Here is a 15291-nt window from a genome sequence, read left to right as displayed (position 1 = left end):
GATGGGTAGCTCATTCTAGAATGTGAAGACTTTTATTCAACATGATTGGATCCTTAGTACTTAGTAATGGCTGCACATTCCCCAGTTCTCCACACTATGGAAGAGATTGGAGAGAGAGTGGGTGGGGGGGAGGTGCTCTGTATGGAACACCCCTTTCCCCCCCCCTCCCCCATCAATATGCAATGGAACAAGGAAATGGTATCAATATAGCTGATGGAGGATGTGAGAACAAAAAGTATTGATGTGTATGATATCTTTAGTGTTCAATCATTCTGGCTTTGTATGCTTTTGTGAGTAGATGCTTATGTGTATCTTGGTTCAGTTTAAGATCAATAAAAATGGTATTCACAGTTTGTATCAGTTATTTCTTCATTCCACATGAATCCTGCAATGCATTACCTACAAAGTTAATCTAAATTTTAGTTTGTTTAGCATTTCTTCATTAAAGGGCCTCATTACTCTACCCTGACAAATATCTCTTTGATGACACAGAATGCTCAGCTCAGCCACTCATGGTAATTTCATTCAATTAAACTGACATCTCTTCAACTGAAAATTTTAGATCTTGTTATCCAAACATTGGTCAGCCTGATGGGCTTGTCATTTATACAATGTGTGTATATACAGTGTGTTAAGTAAATAGCTTACAGTTCTACTTCTAACCCTAATGTCTGTGATAATGTCACCAAATATTATAACTCTGCAATTTTTATTCTTCAGGAGCAAGACAATCAGTTTTTGAAGAGTTTTTGTGAACAGTTCTTAACTCCAGTTGAGAGGGCAATATAAAAATAGTCCTGGAAAACATACTGCTCTGTGCAAAGCTCCCTTACATCCATTATTTCATAATTTAGTTTGAGTAAATATCGATGTAGACAGAAACACCACCATGTTACATAATTGTTCTATAGTAACCTGTAACTAATTTGTAGCCACTTGGTATACTTAATTGTAACTGTCCACTTGTTAACTGGTGTTCATTTACTGTAAGCATACTACAGTTTAACTTTTCCAGCCATTATTGAAGTTCATGGAGCTTATTTTGTAAGGACTGTACAGTTACATGTGGGAACATTAAGTGTTTTTCATTGTAAGTTGGTATTAATAAGTCTACTACTCGAGAATTATTAGGATCACACACTCTACTTATCAGTTCTAATTGTTATGCATGATTTTCTATTGCATACTGTTGTGTGTTAGATAAGGGACAACTAGCAAGTTGTCTGCACAATCAGTCCTTACACTGAGTCTACAAAAGATTTATGATGAGACTGTGGATCCCAAACTAATATTACTTCATATGGGCTTAGTATTAGTATGTGAGGCTTGGTTGCCTTTACACCTAGCTCTTTTGCATCAAGAGAAACATTCAATATGAGTTGTCAACTTTGACCAGTGACATAATGTTAATGTCTACTGTGATGGCACTTTTTGTACATATTTTGAATTGCATTTCTCTTTAACATTACATTGTGTTGTAATCTCTTCAGTTTACAGAGAAACTAATTCCTTAATCTTTAATGTTTATAAGAAACAAAAGTCTGACTGTGGTGTATAAACAATAATAGGATCAGTTCATAATTTACTAGTTCTTGAAGTAGATGTGGGAATATAGAGGCAGCCACTGGTCAAGGTTCTTGAAAATGGTGGGAGTGATGAATATAAAATACTCATGTTTTACAGTGGTGAAATTTGTGGATGAGCTAAGGGATCCAAGCAGCATTGTTATTTTGTAAGGAGGTTTAAACCTCATTATTGCTTATTTTAGATATAGTTTATGTGGCTGTTAAATGAATGTACTAGTAACCTGTACGTGGGGAATTGTTGCAAGGATCATGTGTGGCAGTCTATTCATCGAAGGACTTCGTTTGAAAAATCAAAAGTAGCTATAAAAACCATTTTATTGTTTAGTTACCATGCTTTTTTTGTTTATGGGTCCTGCTTGGATTGCTCCACATGAAAGTCCAACAGACGGAAACACAATGAATGTAAATCCAATGGGGAAAAACCTGGCTGTGATGGTAGAATGATCTGTAACTTAGTGGGAAGTCTAGATTAGGTTGAGAGTTTAATTGTGAACTGGCGAAGCCAATAAATGTGAAACCAAGAAAACCTGGTTGTGGCAACACTGATCTGTAGATTTGTTTTAGCTGTAGGTTAGGATGCAGTGTGACAGCTTAGTTGTGAGTTGAAGAAGCCTATGAATGTGTAGTTGAAAAAGAAACCTGATTGTGGTGACATTCTGATTTATGGTATAGCCCAAGGTCTGTGTTAGGTTAGATTGGGAAAATTTTATTGTGCGTTGGTGAGGAAAACAAGTGCAGACATAAAAATACAGTAGCCATAAAATACTGATCTCTAGCAATATTAAAATGTATGTTCACCTTTGCAACAATCTAGTTGTATTTCTTGTTTCTGATTTTGGCAAAAATCCTGACAGTATGGTTCAGTTATGACTTAATAGGATAAAAAAACAGCTAATTTTATTTATGAATGAGCATTGTCATTTGCTATAGAAAACCAACCCATGATTCATGTTATTCAGTTTGTTGGTTGTGAGATATATTTGGCTATTACTTCCAGTGGCAGAAAGTTTTTGATATTATTTCATTAATGTAAGCCAAATTTATTTACAAAGCAAAAGATACTTTAAAGGAGAATGTCATTTGCTATTTATACTTCATGATTTGATATGCTGACTTCTCACCATTCATTGAATCAGACACGGTAAAGTCACTTCAGCTGCCAGAATGCCAGAAACTACAGTCGTTCGTGTGTGTGTGTGTGTGTGTGTGTGTGTGTGTGTGTGTGTGTGTGTGTGTGTGTGTACATTCCATCTTAGATTTTCCACTGTTTTATTTATTTTTATGTACTATGTATTTTCTGGTGAAATCCATGCAATGTGAACTGTCTCTGGATGAATAAACTCTACTACTACTGTAATGAGGTTAACTGGTCATGGAGGTTAGCTGAGCCACTCTATTAAAAATGAAAAAGAAGATAAATTGTAATTATTAGAAAATTTAGTTACCTTAATTTCACAGCCCTTTATCACCTCGTGTGATTTTTTCATGGCTAAAATAGGTAACTGCTGTGTTATTAGCCATAGTTGAATGACAAGATTTGGAGTGAACATTATACCTTTAGCCATTGACTATCAAGTATGTTTGTTGTGATGTCATTTAGAAACATGTTTTTAAAAGGTTTCATTACAAAGTTCATTTTCCAACATTATACTGGCTTAAATTTTTCTGTCACAAAATATAATTCAGTGATGTGTATGGGATTAAGTGAACCACACATTTTCAGATTAATTGTTCAGAGATTCAGTTCACCCTGCTGAAAATATGCATGATACCTTCTCTTATATTCACTTTTATATATGTGTGGAAGCACTATTAAGCAAAATAATTAGGCTTACTATGGAATACAGGGTTCATAACACCAAGAATAATAAAGTGAATCACAAATCACTGTGATTATCCACCTTAACTGCTGAAAGAACAATCAGTCAATACATCCATAAAAAAGTTGCTTTGTGCAATTTAGAAAGAGCAATATGCATTCCTAGGTCAGCCATTAAACAAAACGGAGAAAATGTTTTTTGTTCTATGAACTGTCAGTATCAATTTTAGCTCATCACATAAACACCTAGAGGTTTTCACGAAAGTGGAAGAAAAATTTTCTGATTGCGTTACTTTTACACACAATATTTGCTTTGACTTAACCCATTAGTGCCGGAATTAATTTTTTCGTGATTTTTTAAAAATATTTGCATTATTATGTCTGTAAAAGGCATAAAATACACAACAGAGTTGTTTCGATGAAAGTCATTAGCACTATTAGCGAGATATTTGATGTTGCCATATGGCAACGCTAGGCGCTTTCACTACCTAAATTTATACAGATTACAACTTCAACTAAAATAAGTAGGTTATTGAAATTTCTTATTACATATACAAGTTTTGTTCAAATTTATTATTCAGTCTTCATCATACAATTGATACTTTATAACACAGTACAATTAATAATCAAAAATCAAGCCTTGAACTCAGCATTATTTTACATGAAATGGAATAAAACAGTCAATACACAATCCCACATTACACTTTGAACTCATTGTTCTCACAATAGATTTACAGTCCTTGTGTGCACACCTTTTCTTCCTCTTTCTTTATGTGTTCTGGACGAGGTGGTCAGTCTTATCAAGCCTAATTGAATCTGATATGCAGCTGTCGGAACATGCCCTTGATGCAGATGGTCTCCCAGCTCCTTTTGGTAAAGCTTGGTGTCTTTGCAAGTACACTGTTGCTACTTCTCTCTTGAAATCAAGCTGAGAAATAGTTTGGTTTCTTGCTACATTATACAAAATCCAACTGTTTTGTATGGCGACATCTAACATCCATGTAAAGCAACACCAGTACCATTTCTTGTTTCTTATTGCAATGCAATAGCATGCTAGATTCTGATCCATCTGATCAGTACCTACCATATATGTATTATATGTGGCTTCCAGTTTTGGTCTGGGAGTCATTATATTTCACTTTTTTAGTTGCGAGAATATCTTGGCTTGTCCAACTTCTCGTGCACCACATGAAGAAGAGATCATTGTGACAACTGAGTTGTCCAGCCACCGCACATACAATAATCCATCATTCTTCTCTATTCGGATCTGGGGGGTCACCAAACACATCAACTTCAATATTGTCATTATAAAGAATCTCCAGCGCCTCAGCAAGCGAGAAACCTCTTCTAAAACAAAAAAGAGAAAATTCGTCCTTTTACTGAGTACAAGCACCTAGCGTTGCCATATGGCAACACTGACGTTCAAACGGCCTAAATGAATGTAATTCATTTCACAGCAAGCAGTAACCTCCAAAGAATGTATATTTGAGTATTTAAAGCACAACCATACTAAAAAAACAAATTATATATCGTAAGTTACTGTGTAAAACATACTTACTCGAATTTATACTCCATTTTTCTTCGTCATTCAGCAAACAACGACTTCCAGCACTGCTTACGCTGCAGAATTTAAATGTATTGTTAAAACTGTTGCATTGTAGTGATCTTTGCAGTCTTGCAAAATGGAATCCAGTGCTGCCAACATTCTCGCTTCGTTGATGTCGTGGAATCAACGATTTTAAAAAAGTGTTACAAACGTTGCCATATTGCAACGCATGATGCTAATGGGTTAAACTACAAAAACTGCAAGAATTCAGGCATATAAGTTTTCTAAGAGGAATGGAAAATCTGTACCAAGGAATTGGGAATGAGGGAACAGAACAGGACTGGAGTGGCTCAGGGCATTAGTAAAAAAAAAAAAAAAAAAGCTTGCATTATGTACATTAGAACAGACAAGTGTATGAAGAGCCACTAGCTGTATAGAGGGAAATGTGAAAGTATTATTCAACAATCTGCTTTTCCTTACAGAAAATAAAAGTTTGAACAACAAGACATACACAATCTGGACAAGACAGCAGCAATCAGCACGCAGAAGCCACCAAAAGTATTGACTCAGACTGGCTACAGAGCAATTGGACAAGCTACATTTGTTTACACAAGTTCACTTGTGAAAATGGTTGCAATAATTAGTGCTTTGGCCCTATTACTTGTGATTCCCAGAGAAAAGTTTCCATAGGCTGGGATCAAATACTTGAAAGTCAATTAAGACACTATACACAATAAAGTTACTGACTTCATCAATATTAGACATCAAAGTAAATATATGCAGTACATAAAAGAGATTTTACGCTTAAGGCACTCCCACTTCCACATGGAAATGCAGAATCATATGACCTTTCTTAAGCATTTGTGAAAATTATGTTGCAATTCCTCAGTGCAATATTCCATTTGTCACTTGCAACAGTATAAAATTATTAAATATAAATCTCTTTCATATGTATTAATTAATTTATTTATTTGTCCATATAAATCTCTTTTTCAATACATATATTGTATACAGTATATTTGACAGAAAACCTTTTTAGCTTTTGGTTTCTCAAATGTTAAACATACATTTTATAAATTTTTAAGAGAAATTGGATCCATACAGTTAATAATTACAATTTTTTGAAATACTGTATATTTATAATTTATTTCTACAATTAAAGATATAAATTACATTTTTTCTTGCATATGTTACTGTGAAATTGAATAGAAGCAGTTTTTCAGAAGGTAGGATGTCACAGACTTTTTAAAGCTTTGTAGTTGAGGAAGAGATTTTATATGTCTTGGTAATCTGTTGTAAAGTTTTGTTCCTGCATGATATACACCTTTTTGGCATAATGTGGTGTTACAATGATTAACATGTATATAACTGTCTGATCAGGTACTGTAATCATGGACACTTTTGTTTGGAGGAAAACGGTTTTCTTTTCTCAGTATGCTTTTTTTGACATGCATGACTACTTCCAGTATATAAATGCAGGGAAGGGGTAGGATGTTTAGATCTTTAAAGAAAGGTTTGCATGATTTTCTGCTGCTCACTTGTTTCATTATTCTTATAATTGCCTTTTGTTTCCTGAAAACTGTTATGGCCTGATGTACATTTCCCCAGAAAATGATACTGTACTTCAGTACTGAATGTACATGAGCAAAGTATACAGCCCTAACTGTTTCTGCACTAGTACTGTTGCAGAGAATTCTTACTACATAGCTAAATTTTGCTAGTTTTGAATTTAGGGCTGTGATATGAGTGCTCCATTTAAGATTTTCCTGGATGTGAATCCCAAGAAACTTATTTTCTTTGACAGCACTAATGTTTTGGTTATCTATACATATTACAGGTTGTGCCAGATTTTTATTTTGATCAGTGTGGAAATTCATGAGTACCGTTTTTTGGATATTAACTATTAGCCTGTTTCTGGTAAACCATTCAGACACTCCTTTTGTAATATCTTTTGCAGATTCAGTAAGATTTTCTTCTTTATTCCCTTCAATCTATAGACTGGTGTCATCTGCAAACAGTACAGGTTCAGAATCCCTAACGTGTTATGGGAAATCATTAATGTAGACCAAAAACAGAAAGGGACCTAAAATGGAGCCTTGTGGAATACCGTGACTTAGTCCACATGGTTCTGAAAGGTGTATCTGGAGTTCATTTCCTTCCATGTACTTAATTTCAGTTACCCGAGAGAGATACTCCAAATATGGTTTAATCCACTGATTTAGCACACCTCTTACACCATACCATTCAAGTTTCCTCAGGAGTATAGAATGATCAATCACATCAAAAGCTTTTGTTAGGTCCAAGAATAAACCTGAGATATTTCTGTGGTTGTCCACTGCATTTAAGACATGGTTTATCAGATTGAAAGTGGCAGTTTCAATTGCAATTGACCTCTGTGGTCTGAAGCCATGTTGACATCCAGAAATAATATTATGCTTGCCGAATAATGTAACTAGTTTTGAAAGGAACACTTTTTCAATAATTTTTGAAAACCCTGACAATAGAGACACAGGCCTATAGTTACCCATACATTGATGATAACCTTTTTTATATAGGTGAATTACTTTTGCCATTTTCAGTTGCTGAGAAAAGACACCACATGATAAGGATGAATTGCATGTGTCCACTAAAGGTGAAAGTACTTGTCTTGATGTTATTTTTATAACATAATCTGGAATATCATCAATACCTGTTGAATACTTACTCTTTAGTGAATTAATGGTATTTAGGAGCTCTGTTGGGCTTACTGGACTGAGGAACATGGATATATTATTTATTTCAATAGATGAAAGTTCTTTCCATGTTGTATTAGGTGGATTTCCAAATTTTTCCTTCACTAATTTTCCAGCAACAGTTGCATAGTAAGAATTGAAACTGTTTTCAACTGCCCTGGGGTCAGTGACATTCTTGCCATCATGTGATATCACAATATTTTTGTGAGTTGTCTTCTTCCCCGTAAGATCTTGCACAGCTTTCCACATGGACTTAGTTTTATTGGATGACTTCATAATATATTTGTCATTTTCCTTAATTTTTGCCTCTTTTACAACACGTTTCAAAACTAGCTTGTATTTTTTGAAATAATTAATAAATTCTGGACTGCTGTGACTTTTTGACTGCAGAAAAAGTTCCCACTTCCGTTTACAAGATACTCTGATGCCTGGTGTAATCTGGTTTTTGAATCTATCTGTGCTTTTGGAAATCACTTTCCTTTGTGGAAAAGCTTTGTCAAAATTATGCTTGAAAATGTTCAAAAACTGTTCCATCTTTCCGTTGGTATTAGAGGTATCATATAGTTCTCTCCAAGATTGTCACTGATTAGGTACTGGAAGTATTCAATATTTTTCCTACTACAAATCCTTTTATGGATAACATTTTCTATACTGGTTGAAATGTGATTTACAGGTATGGTCAGTAATTGTGAAAGGTGGTCACTATAACTGGTACCAAAGTTTCCTCATGTACACTTCTCCATGTTTACACATACCTGATCAAGGAGAGTGACACTAGTTTTTGTTACATGCGTTGGAGAACTAACTGTCAGACAAAGGTTGTAGGCTTTTATAATATTTAAAAACATTTCCCTGTGAGGGCTATGGCTCAGAAAGTCAATATTAAAATCACCAAATAGTACCACTGTTTTCCCAGTTGTCTTAAGTTTGCCTAAAGCAAGGTCCAATTTTTGGAAAAAAAAAACAGTTATATTGCTAAAAGTAGATCTATACACACATAAAATAATAGTTTCTTCAGACATTAACTCAGCAGCTGAGATTTCAAAGTCTCTTTCACAACCAAGTTTGCAAACAGATGCTATACTCTTATAATCTACATTTTCTTTTACATATATACAAGTTCCCCCATGTTTTGATTCCATTCTACAAAAGCAGTTTGCAAGGTTAAAATGCAATATTTTTAAGTACTGAAAATACTCATTTTGTAACCAATGCTCACAAAAACATAACACTGAAACATCTTTCCATTCACTATTGAGGAGTATATTTATTTCATCAACTTTGTTTGTTAATGACTGTACATTCTGGTGTACAATCTTCAGTCTATATTTGCATTTTAATTCTGTATCACATTTTTTGTGATACAGTCTACCTCCCTAAAAAATGTCTTTCGCCCTTTTTATAAGACATCGCATCTTTCTTTATGACCCATTTGTCCAAAGTATTTTGGACTTCTTCTATATTATGCATATTGTGACTCAAATTTGCTAGACGACAGATTACTTCAACTAAAAATTGTTTCCCACTGTGATTTAAATAAAGGCCATGGCTGGTGTGCATGGACCTGTCTAACATGCTTACATTTATTAAGTTCACATACAGAAACTTTTTGCATACAGCATCTATCTCTTTGTTTACCCTCTCTATTAATTCATTTACACATGACCAAGGAGGTAGGTTGTGTGTGTGTGTGTGTGTGGTTGATTTACAACAGCTACATTTGTGTTGGCTAATTTGGGTAGCACACTTTCAAGAACAGTTATGAGTTCACTACCTTTATCTCTGGCAACATCATTCGCACCTGCACAGTCTTTTGGTTAAGGTTTTCACATGATTTTACCACTGTTTTTGTCACTTCTGCAATGCCTGCTCCTGGTTTGACAAAGGCTTGGACACTTGCTTTAGTTTGTGTGTCTGCTAGGTTTAGGTTTGTTTAGGATGAGACATGCGTGAAAAATTTACAGTGCTCTGCTGTTGTTGTTTGTAATTATTATCTGGACTCATATGTTTCTGAATGATATTGTTTGTGGAATCACGTTTATCATTATAACTATTTGATGCACTTACTTTATTATTTCCAAGTTTTGTGCTGGTTTCCATAGTCATTCTTCCTTTGGTTACATCACTCGTAGCCGATATTTCTTCCACGTTCAGACGATGCTCTGGTTGGTTGGTTGTTTGGGGGAGGATACCAGACAGCGAGGTCATCGGTCTCATCGGATCAGGGAAGGAAGTTGGCCATGCCCTTTCACAGGAACCATCCCGGCATTTGCCTGGAGTGATTTAGAGAAATCACGGAAAACCTAAATCAGGATGGCCGGACACGGGATTGAACCGTCGTCCTCCCGAATGCGAGTCCAGTGTGCTAGCCACTGCGCCACATCGCTCGGTCAGACGATGTTCTGTTTGTTGAGTTTTACAGCCAAGATGCAGCTGTTTCTCCAATAAGGCTACAGTCCTTTTAAGTTCACTGATTTCACTGTTTTTTGCAGTTAAAATGAGACGAAAATCATCACAATGTTTAGGCTACATATCAATGTCACTGAATTTGCATTTGCCACGTTTTTTTCACTAGATTTTGGTCTTGTAATGATTTTGTTTGCTTTTTTTGCTTTAACTTTGCAGCAGTAACATTTTACAAGTCGAATAACGACACTTTTTTTGCACTGAATACATAAAGACTCATTCTTTTTTATGTTTTTCATGGATCTCGATTTTCATGAACCTTTTGTCACCGCCATCTTGCCTCAGCACAACATGATAAATCACTACTCATCAAATACCATGTGTTTTCATAGCAAATCATGAATGTACGTGTGTATACGTGTAATAAATCATCAATTTCACATAACAGAATAAACACTCCAAGCTATAATAATCACAGTTTTAACAATATATGCATGGTTTCATCTATCACTTCCCATAATAATTGTCACAGCCATCATCATACTGTGACAGAATGAAGTAAATCATTAGTGTATGGTTGAAAGTAATGCTCAAGGTAAGTACAAAATTCTTCTTCTTGTCTAGCAATTGTGTCTTCAAAGTTACAATATAGGCCTACATGGCATAGTGTAAACAAAATCCCATGATTTCAGGATACTGTTGCTCTTAACTACAGTATTATCAAGATATTGTAACTGTATAACAATAAGAAAACAAGAACATCATCTCAGTTCATATTTCATCTATTAACTACTGTTTGGATACCCGGTCATTGTAATGCATAAGGCATAGTAATACAATGTATAGGCAAGTGTAATATGATAAGAAAGTGGCTCAACGCATTACACAAAAACATATTATATGTATGTGTGTGTGTGTGTGTGTGTGTGTGTGTGTGTGTGTGTGTGTGTGTGTGTGTGTGTGTGTGTGTGTGTGTGAGTGTGTGTGTTTATATATAAATTTTTTGTGTTTAATAACTAAAACTAAGATGTGAATGTTCATGAATTCTTGTAGGCAATGAAGGAGGTAAATACTCATTCACATATTCATATAGGTAACTGTCTCTACATATTAGTGCAACTTTATATACCTCCAAGAAAATATCCCAGTATCATGACAAATGCAGGTTCTTGCAACTAAGTGCATAATTATCACAGCGACATTAAGGAAAGCCATGTTAGTTAGTTAGTTAGTTAGTTAGTCAGTTGATTGTGTGTTCCATTGATACATACATTACAGTACAGTGTTAAGGATAATATTTCTATTATTTACCCCATTCCCCTAAATGGCAAAAAATGCATATACTATATTCATAGATTTATTTATTGCTATTCAACAATTCATCTATGGTATAGAAGGAGTTGTCAAGGAGATATGATTTCAGTTTATTTTTGAAGCTATTACTGCTGTCTGTCAGACATTTTATTTCATTTGTTAATTTATCAAAACGTTTTATAGCAGCATATTTTACCCCTTTCTGTGTCAAATATAGGTTGAGTAAAGGATAGTGTAAGCCTTTTTTTCTGGTATTATAATCATGAATGTCACTATTTTTTTAAAACTGGTCCATGTTGTTGAGAACAAATTTTATTAGTGAGTAAATGTACTGTGAGGCTGTTGTAAGAATTCCCAATCTTTTAAAAATATGCCTACAAGATGTGTGACTATGAACCCCACACATTATTCTAACCACTTTCTTTTGAGCAGTGAATACTTTTTGTCTAAATGTTGAGTTACCCCAAAATATTATTCTGTATGACATCGGCGAGTGAAAGTATGCAAAGTATGTTAGCTTACTAATTTCTATATCCTCAAAATTGGCAATTATTCTGATTGCAAAAGTTGCTGAACCTAGTCGCTTCAGAAGATCCAAACTATGAATTTTCCAATTAAGATTCTCATCTCTATGGATGTATTGTTTTTTTTTTTTTTTTTTTAAAAAAAAAAAAAGTTTAGAGTAAGCTCATTTGCAGAAAACCAATTAATGACATTTCCAAATATCTTATTTGTATCATTTTCAATTGGATTTTCTTTTACTGAAATAATAATGATGCTTGAATCATCAGCAAACAGTGTCAGTTCAGCTTCCTGTTTCAGATAGGAAGGGAGGTCGTTCACATATATCAAGAACAGAAGGGGCACATGATTGAACCCTATGGAACACCTAATGTAATTTGACCCCAGTTAGAAGAAGTGACAAACTTATTTAAATCACTTGACCCATATAAGGAACCTTTTTGCTTCCTGTTCTGTAGGTATGACTTAACCACTCATATGCTACTCCATTTATACCATAATATTGTAATTTCTGTAACATAATGTTATGGTTCACACAACCTAATGCTTTGGAGAAGTCACAGAAAATTCCTATTGGTGACATTTTACCATTTAAAGGCTCTATTATGTGGACAGTGAAATTGTATATTGCTGTCTCAGTGGAACAGCAGTTTTGAAATCCGAACTGTGATCTACTAAGTATCCCATTACTGTGTAGATTTGTATAAGCACTCTAAAACATTTCTATGAATTAGTTTGATTTAAGGTCATGTACTCATCATTGCAGATGATCTGTCGCAGCTGTAGTCCTGGTTTCTTAGGCAGCTCCTGTAAAATTTAACTATAAAGTTAAATGAATAATTAATCCCGGATAATGTTTCAGCAGATTATTTATTACAATGTCAAAGTAAATCAAAGCATCTTGAAGAAACTGAAATAAGAAGTAACATACTTACAATAATGAAATCAATCCTACTCAAAAAGCTACATGCTTTCTGTCCAAAAACTCACAAAGTAATGACTCCCGTGCCAACATGGCTGAAACCTATATATATGTTCTAAACAATCCCCAACAATCATTAGCATTGTTATAAAGGGTTTTTAATAAAATTAAAATTAAAACAGGTATCTAAATATTAATGTCTGATTCCACTAGTTGCATTGGCACTTATAGAATGAATACAAATAACTAACTTTAACCATTTGATGTTTTATAGATGTGAAAATACTCAAATGTGAAATATTAACAATATTTTGAATGTTTTTATTAATTACAGAAGATTCATACTGAACATTCCTACCAATTACAGGACCTACAGTCTTCAATACAATTTCAGTATACTAATTACCTTATTAGTAACTATTCCACAAGTACATGTTTGTCTACACCCCTATAGTATTTATGTCAGAAATTTCTTGTTTATTGTCAAAAAAATGTATTTTATTTCAGTTTTAATGGATTGTTACTTCTCAATAATCTGCAAAAGGATCTGTGCAACTAAAAGTTGAACAAAACCTTTTCTGACAGATGTACGTAACAGTACACATTTTACAGTAAATTGGAGGAACAAGCATTTTACTTATGGTATGAAATAAATCCTGTATTTGATTAAATATGTAAATTAATGTGAAGCATTATGCAAAAATTATTACTCAATAGTACAAGGAAAGAACAAGCTATTTCTTAACTGTATGAGCTAACATGTAACTTTGAGTCTCAAAACTAGTACAAAATTCCCAAGTGTAAATGCACTAATCTCCCTACTTTACATAAAAGATTCAGAATTCAGTACATTGACTGTTTTTTAGGTATTCCTGATGTTTGCAGTACGCAGACTGCTTTATGGATAATCTTGAAGTTTTCAGTACGCAGACTGCTTTATAGAAAATCTTGAGGTTTGCAGTACACAGACTGCTTCATACAGACTCTTGAAGTTTGCAGTACACAGACTGCTTTGTTGAATGAAATGTCTGACCAATGACCAATCTTACTAGTTTTCATTTGTCAAGACTCTTCCAATGCCTCCTTCCCACCTTTATAATCATTCAAACATTAATTACTGTATTTCTTTTTTTTTTTTCAGGAATGTATGCGCAACGCAGTTTTTGCTTTCCCCTTCACTATAAGTGCTAGCATATTATGGAATGATACATAAGAGTCTGGTTACATATTACTCTGAGTGACAATATACGAGGGCAGTTCAATAAGTAATGCAACACATTTTTTTTCTCGGCCGATTTTGGTTGAAAAAACCAGAAATTTCTTGTGGAATATTTTCAAACATTCCCGCTTCATCTCGTATAGTTTCATTGACTTCCGACAGGTGGCAGCGCTGTACGGAGCTGTTAAAATGGCGTCTGTAACGGATGTGTGTTGCAAACAACGGGCAGTGATCGAGTTTCTTTTGGCGGAAAACCAGGGCATCTCAGGTATTTATAGGCGCTTGCAGAATGTCTACGGTGATCTGGCAGTGGACAAAAGCACGGTGAGTCATTGGGCAAAGCGTGTGTCATCATCGCCGCAAGGTCAAGCAAGACAGTCTGATCTTCCGCGTGCGGGCCGGCCGTGCACAGCTGTGACTCCTGCAATGGCGGAGCGTGCGAACACACTCGTTCGAGATGATCGAGGGATCACCATCAAACAACTCAGTGCTCAACTTGACATCTCTGTTGGTAGTGCTGTCACAATTGTTCACCAGTTGGGATATTCAAAGGTTTGTTCCCGCTGGGTCCCTCGCTGTCTAACCGAACACCATAAAGAGCAAAGGAGAACCATCTGTGTGGAATTGCTTGCTCGTCATGTGGCTGAGGGTGACAATTTCTTGTCAAAGATGGTTACAGGCAATGAAACATGGGTTCATTACTTCGAACCTGAAACAAAACGGCAATCAATGGAGTGGCGCCACACCCACTCCCCTACCAAGAAAAAGTTTAAAGCCATACCCTCAGCCGGTAAAGTTATGGTTACAGTCTTCTGGGACGCTGAAGGGGTTATTCTGTTCGATGTCCTTCCCCATGGTCAAACGATTAACTCTGAAGTGTATTGTGCTACTCTTCAGAAATTGAAGAAACAACTTCAGCGTGTTCATAGGCACAAAAATCTGAACGAACTTCTCCTTCTTCATGACAACGCAAGACCTCACACAAGTCTTCGCACCCGAGAGGAGCTCACAAAACTTCAGTGGACTGTTGTTCCTCATGCACCCTACAGCCCCGATCTCGCACCGTCGGATTTCCATATGTTTGGCCCAATGAAGGACGCAATCCGTGGGAGGCACTACGCAGATGATGAAGAAGTTATTGATGCAGTACGACGTTGGCTCCGACATCGACCAGTGGAATGGTACCGTGCAGGCATACAGGCCCTCATTTCAAGGTGGCGTAAGG

The sequence above is a fragment of the Schistocerca piceifrons genome, chromosome 2 (genome assembly GCF_021461385.2).
Source record: "Schistocerca piceifrons isolate TAMUIC-IGC-003096 chromosome 2, iqSchPice1.1, whole genome shotgun sequence".
Lineage (NCBI taxonomy): Eukaryota > Metazoa > Arthropoda > Insecta > Orthoptera > Acrididae > Schistocerca > Schistocerca piceifrons.
The sequence above is the reverse complement of the archived record's forward strand: the minus strand, read 5'-3'. Positions refer to the sequence as shown.